The sequence below is a fragment of the Sciurus carolinensis genome, chromosome 10 (genome assembly GCF_902686445.1).
Source record: "Sciurus carolinensis chromosome 10, mSciCar1.2, whole genome shotgun sequence".
Lineage (NCBI taxonomy): Eukaryota > Metazoa > Chordata > Mammalia > Rodentia > Sciuridae > Sciurus > Sciurus carolinensis.
Genome location: NC_062222.1, coordinates 9,349,628 through 9,357,220, shown reverse-complemented (window position 1 = coordinate 9,357,220; position 7,593 = coordinate 9,349,628). Strand labels below are relative to the sequence as shown.

Sequence of the window (7,593 nt, the reverse complement as noted above, 5' to 3'; positions counted from 1 at the left end):
TAAACACTCTACCACTGAGCCACATCCCCAGCCCCTGAACTATGTTTCCAGGTCATCATTTCTATGGGATGGGAAAGTAAGGTGAGACCATTAGTTTGGGTTTTGTTAAGTCAGAGAGCTAGTTAGCAGCAGGACCACAATTTTAGTCAATTCAGTCTGCACTCTAAACTCAGGCACTAATAATATTCTGTACTATTTCCAGTAGGCTTTGAATAAATTTTGAATGAGTTAATGAATAAATGAATAAGTAACTGCCTGAAATGACAGTTGTAGTTTCCCTGAGGCGAACAGGAAGGCCACTGCCAAGCCCTGATATGAACCCTTGTTTGGTCATGAACTGTTAACTCCTGAAGAGAATTAAATGATCATAATGATCATAACTAACCTCTGATCCTTGTGTAGTGACACTTGGAAGGATAAGAATACCTGAGTGTCAGTGGAAATTAAAAAAAAAAAAATACAACTGGTCAATGACAAAATTGAAGGCCAGAATTAAAATACCTCTTCACTCAAGAAGCTCAGAGAAGAAGTTCGTGGGTCCATCAATAAGAATTTGATCATGTCAGACATTGTTTCTTATCAGCAATTTAGGGTAGATGATACATGTTTCTCCTGCCAACTTTTAGGGAAATTGAGTAAATAGAGAAATACCCAAGTTCATTTGTTTGTGCTTAACTAATCCGAGGACAATAGGATTTTTTCTTTCACTGTTTTCCTTGTCTTTATCATTCAGTGCTATTTCTCTTCTTTATGGGTCCCCAGTTTTCAAACCCTGATACAAAATTATTTTTGCAGTACTTTCTTCATTATATAGAAAGTAACCAAGGAAATACCATATGAGGAGTCCCAAGTCTCCACCAGAGGAACCACTTATTTTAAAGGAACTCCTTAAAGCATGCTTATAAACTTAAATTTCTGGATACTTCCCTTTGATAAAACATTTTTAATCAATGAACATTTGTACTCTAACTTAAAGAATTCACCTTTATGCCAACAACCAATCACAGCAGTGGCAATTATCTTTGTTACAGTTATCACTTCAGAGAATCTGAAAGATTCAGATGAAGCCCTCAGTAGAATCCATGGTCATGATCCATTATTGATTTAACTTATAAAATTTTTTCATTTTAACAAAGAAGGGTCAGAGCTGTGTTTTTGTGGACAGGGTTTCTCCTGTCCACAGTAAACCCTGTGTGGAGCACAGGATGACGAAGACATGCTACACTGGCATGCCCTGCACTTTGATGCTGTTCTACTCAAGAGTTTATGAGGAGGCCTGTTTTATTTACTGATAAGAAACTATTAAGAGATTTTTGTCTCCATAGCAAATGTAGCTGGCACAGTTATTTAATTTTTGAGAGTTGTAAAACTTACAAATGCTACCAACTCATATTTTGAGAATCAAACAAATAAAAGCTCTCTTCTCTTCTGTTTGAGTACAAAGAATCTTAGACCCTGGAGGCAGCTGAAATTTAATTGACATCTGAGACTCAATGAAAGGCATCTACCAATGTGAGACTATGAGCCCTACTGCTAAGTAAATGCAAACCTTGGATTCTAATCATCTGAGAACAGTGCAATTGCTTCTGAACAGATTGCAGTACAGTGATCGGGCAGTGAGTGGACGCAGCTTCATGGACCAGGGATCAAGTTTATGTTCAGACTTGAGTGGATTCAATCCTGCATGGGCCATTGTATGATCTGGAGAAAATTACTTACATCTGTCCTTTGATTTCTCCTTATTAAGATGAAAACTATAATAAAGATAACCCATACCATTAAGTTATAAATACCAATTATATGATAAATTGAAAAACACTTGGATTAGGTAGTAATCCAAAAATATTAGTATCATTTTTTTTAGAGAATGAAAGTTTCATTTACTAAAAAGTGGGAGAATTGATGTAGTCTTCAAGAAAACTTATCAAGGTTTATTCCTCTCTAAAATGTCAAGCATATATTCTGTAATTTGTTACATTAAACCTAAACCTGTTGCAAGTTTCATTTAATTAGTCACCTTTCCACAAACCTAATTCTTCTTTAAAAAAGGTGAAGAATCAACATTATTAATCAATTAAAGTGCATCTGACATCTATAGACTTCCTAGAAAATCCCTTATTTATATGAGACTTAACATAATTGGTAAAGGTTATTGAAACAGTAGCTGAGATACACCCTTGTCTCTCTGCATTTCTAGAATAATGGTGGAGTTATTTTTGCATCATTGTGATGATCAAAACGAAATAATTTTACTGAAATTGTGCTTTTGTGTTAGCAAGATATGGAGTAAAATGTAATAACCATTGCAACTCGTTAATTATTTGAAGGCCTCAGAATTTCCTATGTCTATATGAACTCTTTTCATTTTATGTAGTTCTTCCCAATGAAGAACTAAGGGGATTTGGAGTAGAAAATGAGCAATGAGATTAGAGATAATCTGTGGATTGAGGTAGAAAAATCACGTCATCATTTAATAATGCAATAATCAATAAGCCTTGGTGTTTACTCTAATTATACAGAAGCACATAAATATATGATAATCAATTAAAATTGCAAGAGTTGACCTCTATAGCTTCCAGGGTGGAGGATGAAAGGGAGGCCCCAGCCTCCAGCAGGGAGTCATTAGAGGGCCCTTGTGAGGACTGGGCTGGTGTGCTATTGGGGTATCCACATTCTCTAACAGAATGACCATCTTACAGTAAGGGGTCTGAGGGAGCAGGTTCATGGCCACAGCTTTGTTTGGAGGCAGGTGCCCTTGACCTGGTATGATGGGCCCCTGCAGAAGTTCACAAAATTACCCATAGCTTCCTGGGGCTGCATGAGACACACAGGAACCACTGAGGTTCTCACCTCTATGGATGACCAGGATCACTTGGAACACACACCAGCTCTGAGTGGGTCCAGGATGGCCATAAGTTGTTGGAAGACCAGTCTGCTCACCAGGTTGGGTATCAGGTCCTTGGCCCCGCCACTGATGAACTCAAAGTTGCTCAGCTCCTTGGCCTGGGCATTCACTCAGGGGTCGACCACAGCCTCCTGACATGGCTCAGTCCCAATGACTTTCTTTACCTTCTAGGCAAGGGCAGGCCAAAGGTGCTGTGCCATAGCATACATCCAACACTCTACTTTCCTCATACAGTGGGGCCCAGTCCTGGATGACTGTATAGAGCACTCAGCTGCTGGTGGATTCACCTGGAAGAAGGCATGCGGAGAGATCCGGAAGGCTGCCCAGGTAGGTCCTCCTGGCTGCACTGTTCTCCAGCCATGTGCTCCAGGGACAGGCCCTCCTGGCTGGGAGTCTCACTGTCCCTCCTTCACGAGGTAGAGACAAATCACCCCACTGGCACTGCTTAGTCCCTCCATGAAGTATTGAAGGAGGCAGGTTTTCAACTTGGGCACCTCCTCCAGGCTCAGTTTCTGGGGTTGGAGGTAGGTGATGGCCATGGCTCGGCCATGGTGGCTTCCAGTGGCCTGCCTATGTCTCAGGTTCATATGCTGAGTATGGAGTGGATCAGATGATTTCCTGGAAGGCTTTCGCCGTTCATCTGGTGACCACCTGAACCCCTCTAGTAGGCAGCAGTCCTTGTTGTCCTTGTGCCTTTGTGTGGGCAGCCAGGGCAGCAGGGTGTAGCTGATGCTACCAATTTCCTTGGCAAGCCTCCTCAAACCCTGCTCACACTCCATATGCTTCTGCTGCTTAGCTTAGGATACAGCCCAGAGAGGGATCGCCACATCAGCAACTTACATTGCTGGAGGCCCACCATCTTGCTGTGTCTTCCTGGCCTTGGGATTTGTCTTGGTCAGGCCAGGTACACGCTGAGTGGGTGCCCTTTCCAGAGGCCTTGCCTGACTCAGCTGTACTGCAAAATGTCACGAAGTTTAGGCAAGTGTTCTACCCCTGGGGTAGATGTCCAGATGTGCCAAGTAGGAAAAAAGGCAGTGAAGAATTAAAAAAAAATAAAAATAAAAATGAATTGCTTAAGTTGACACAATAAGAATTTGAAAATTCCATTTTATTTTATTTTTATTAAAAATGTTTAAATGATTTTTACTTTTATTTGGATTATGGTTGTAGTTAGACTAGTCAGAGTTTTTAGAAAAGATAATTTTTTTAAAAAAAGTGAAACAGTTCTACATAGTTAAAACATTTGCCTTTGATATTTGTGAATTTTTGAATTAGATTTTGTACGATATTTCTAGAAATATTATTTCATTAAACTTGTGCTAAATTTTAATTACAAAATGGCAAATATATTTAGTACATTGTAGATATAATTGGATTATCACACTTTACCTTCAATAAAAATCTGCAATCACAGTGTTTCAGGAAGCCGAAACATTAAGATTGCAAGTTCAAGAAGCTGTCTCAAAATAAAAAAATAGAAAGGACTGGGAATGTGCTTCAGTGGTAGAGCACATGTGGGCTCAATCCCAGTATCAAATAAATAAATTAATAAATTAATTAATCTACTAATTAATAAGGATTGCAACTCAAGGAGGTAAAGTATTGTACTTACAACAAGAACTAGTGAGCAGCATTGTTTAAACCAGAGTATATCTGATACAAAATCTTTTACATTAACCATGCTGATGCTTGATTTGAAAATCTTAATATTTTAGGTAACTGTAAATAAACTATGAAATTCAAATATATGCTAACCATATGTCAGTTTAATAAAATATAATTTGAAATAAAAATTGTATTTCAAGTTTCCGGTCAGTATGTACAGTAGCATTTTTAATTTTTCTGATCAGTACTTAAACCCAGTTTGAAAGGAATTTAGCTGTGAAATGTCTTTTTAAAATTTGTCTTCCAGCATGGGGCTGAACTTTTGATTTATGTACGTATTTATTCGTTTCATCTATTGATAAAGAATATATTGCAATAATTTTAATTGTTGTCTCTGCTTAGGACTCCAGCATTCAAAGTTGAAACTAATTGACATGAAAGTCATAGGTTAGAAAAAGAACAACAAAAACACAACATCAGAGTTATACAGTAATTAAATTTATGTTTAAAAATATTTCATGAACTACTTACTTAGAAATAGTGAACACTCATAAGTACACAGAAAATTTTCTCCAATTGCAAATGTTGGAATTTAACATTCCTTAATACTTCAACAAATTGCCCATTCTTTAAAATCAAAATTGCTTTCAGCTCTGTGTTTTTAGTCACCAATTTGTATTTCTTAACTGTTATGTACTTAAAAGTCAGAGGTCTCCACAGCACTTGGAGTTTTCAAATACCAATATAAAGCATGTTATTTTATGCACTCATCAAAATTAGTAGTGGTTTAGCTAAAGTTCAGCTATTGATATAGCATATGCGAAGCACTTACCAAGTAATGTGAAATAAAGACTTGACAGTGAATGTTTTTTATAAGTAATGCAATTAGGGAATAGCATTTTAAGGTCATAAATCTTAAAAACTATAAAAATCAACAGTTAGTAATGTCATGAATCTGGAAACCCATCTCTTTACCTTGAACTTGATAATTAGAATGGAGAGAATGACCTTGATTAATTGGGCATTTGTAACTATCCTAGTCACAAGTAAGAGTGATCCTGTGCAATAAAACTCGGTGACATGACACCTGTATACCATTTTTCATTAATTCATTTATTTCATTTTTATTCAAATTTTATATGTCTAATATTTTAGAATAGTGGGGCCATTGCACTCTTGTACTTTTCAATACTTCCATATCTTCTCAATAAAAAAGGTTTCCCATCTTACAAAAAAAAAAAAAGACCAACCACAAAAAAATAATTAAATTGAATCTTCACTTCCTCAATGCATGAACTGAAGAGCACACATATTTTAGAGGGAAATATTTTCAACTCTAAAATTATTTTTCCATACATTTATTAGACATTTGGGGGCTAATTAGATCTTTTTTCTGTCCTTAATATCAAAACTTGAAAATGAAAATAAAGATATATAGAAAAGTATTTAATACAAGAAACAGAATTTTTAAATAAACTCTACTGTGAGCAACTAAGAGTGTTGTTTTAATCAAAAAATGCTATGTTCTACATTTGTAATTATCCATTCCAAATTATTGGCAGATTTACATTTTGTTCTATATTTTTAAATGGGTCTATCTCTAGAGTCCCCAATGTCTATAAATAAAAAAAGTTTATCTTTTTTTGCAATATGATTTAATATTTAGATTAAGAATCATGTGAATTTCACTTATACTAACATTATCTCCTCCATTGTGGATTAAGGAATGGCAGCTTTGATTTTGCATGCTGGCAATGATACATAAGCAAAATCATAATTTTTAAACCTCTTTATTACTGAGAACAAAAATTCCAGAGATCAATGGTTTTAAAAGCGATTTTGAGAAAAAGTACTGAAATTATATTGTTTACTATATCAGTCTATCCTCCTAATAGAAGCATCATAAAATAAAACATCAGAGAATTATTTTTCACCCATGTAAAATAAAGCATTAAATGTCATTTTAGAATATGTAAATGCTTTGCAAGCAAGTAAAATAAATATAATGTGTACAAAGGAAATATTGGAGTCAAAATAATGCTATTAAAGTAGTTTGCTTAATACTAAGTAGTGAAAGAACATCTGGAGGAAGAAAAAGAATGGGTGACAGATTATAATTTATCAAAACAAATTTCAGAAAGAGAATTCTTTCTCACTAATGCAAGTCATAATGTTTTATGGAGCCATTTATTTAAAACATTAAAATAAAACTTAAAAACAACCCTCCTCAACCTAGGAAGCAGGCACATACAATTCAATAGATTTAATAAAAATTTATCTACTTGCAAATTTTATTTGTATTGAATCTTTAAGATTATATTAGATTTGCACAATTTATACATATTAAATCCTTAGGTGTATAATTTTTCTACTTATCTTCATGAAGGAGTTTTCAGTATAATTTCACCTTTTGGGAGATAAGCGAGTGATTTGCCATTGTAATTGTCAGGACAAGATAAAAAACAATAGAGTAAGATTATAAGAGGAAAAGATCTGAAACAAAATATAAAATAGGTGGAGAACAAATAATATGATGTTTAAAAGAACTTTTTCTTTGAAATAAATTATTATGAGTCTTTATTAAATTTTTAGAAAATTTGATCCACATTTTCTTCACTTTTAATTGTATGAGGTACTAAGAGTTATTATTTTTATTAAGGAAAGTAACTGAAATTATCAAATATAAAACACATTTTTTTATTTTCTTGCTAAAAATTAAATTAATTCAAATTGCTGTTCAAAGGATGGCCAACGTTTTTAATATGACAAATTAAATTTTCTTGGCACTTTCTTGTCTTTGGTTCCCTTCGAGGTTCACCTTTATCTCTGTATTTGAAACACAAACATCTCTTTACAAGTCCCTAGGTACAAAAATCTCCCTGGCAAAGTTCCCTCACTTTCCTATTTCTTTCACTAGTCAGGTCCTTGCAAAAATTAGATGTAGCTAATGAATTAAACTACTACATAGTGCTTCAAATGTCTTTAGTACATTTCATCTGCTAGACTTCTTCAAGTTGTAAAGAGAGAACATTTCACATCTGGGAATACTGATTCAGTATATTTACTTGCATAGATAAATCTGT

The 7,593-nt window shown here is 34.8% G+C and overlaps 1 pseudogene; it reads right to left on the bottom strand.

The window, feature by feature from the left end:
- Positions 1-2,566: 2,566 nt before the first annotated feature.
- Positions 2,567-3,764, bottom strand: LOC124994848 (tRNA (uracil-5-)-methyltransferase homolog A-like; annotated as a pseudogene).
- Positions 3,765-7,593: the final 3,829 nt, after the last annotated feature.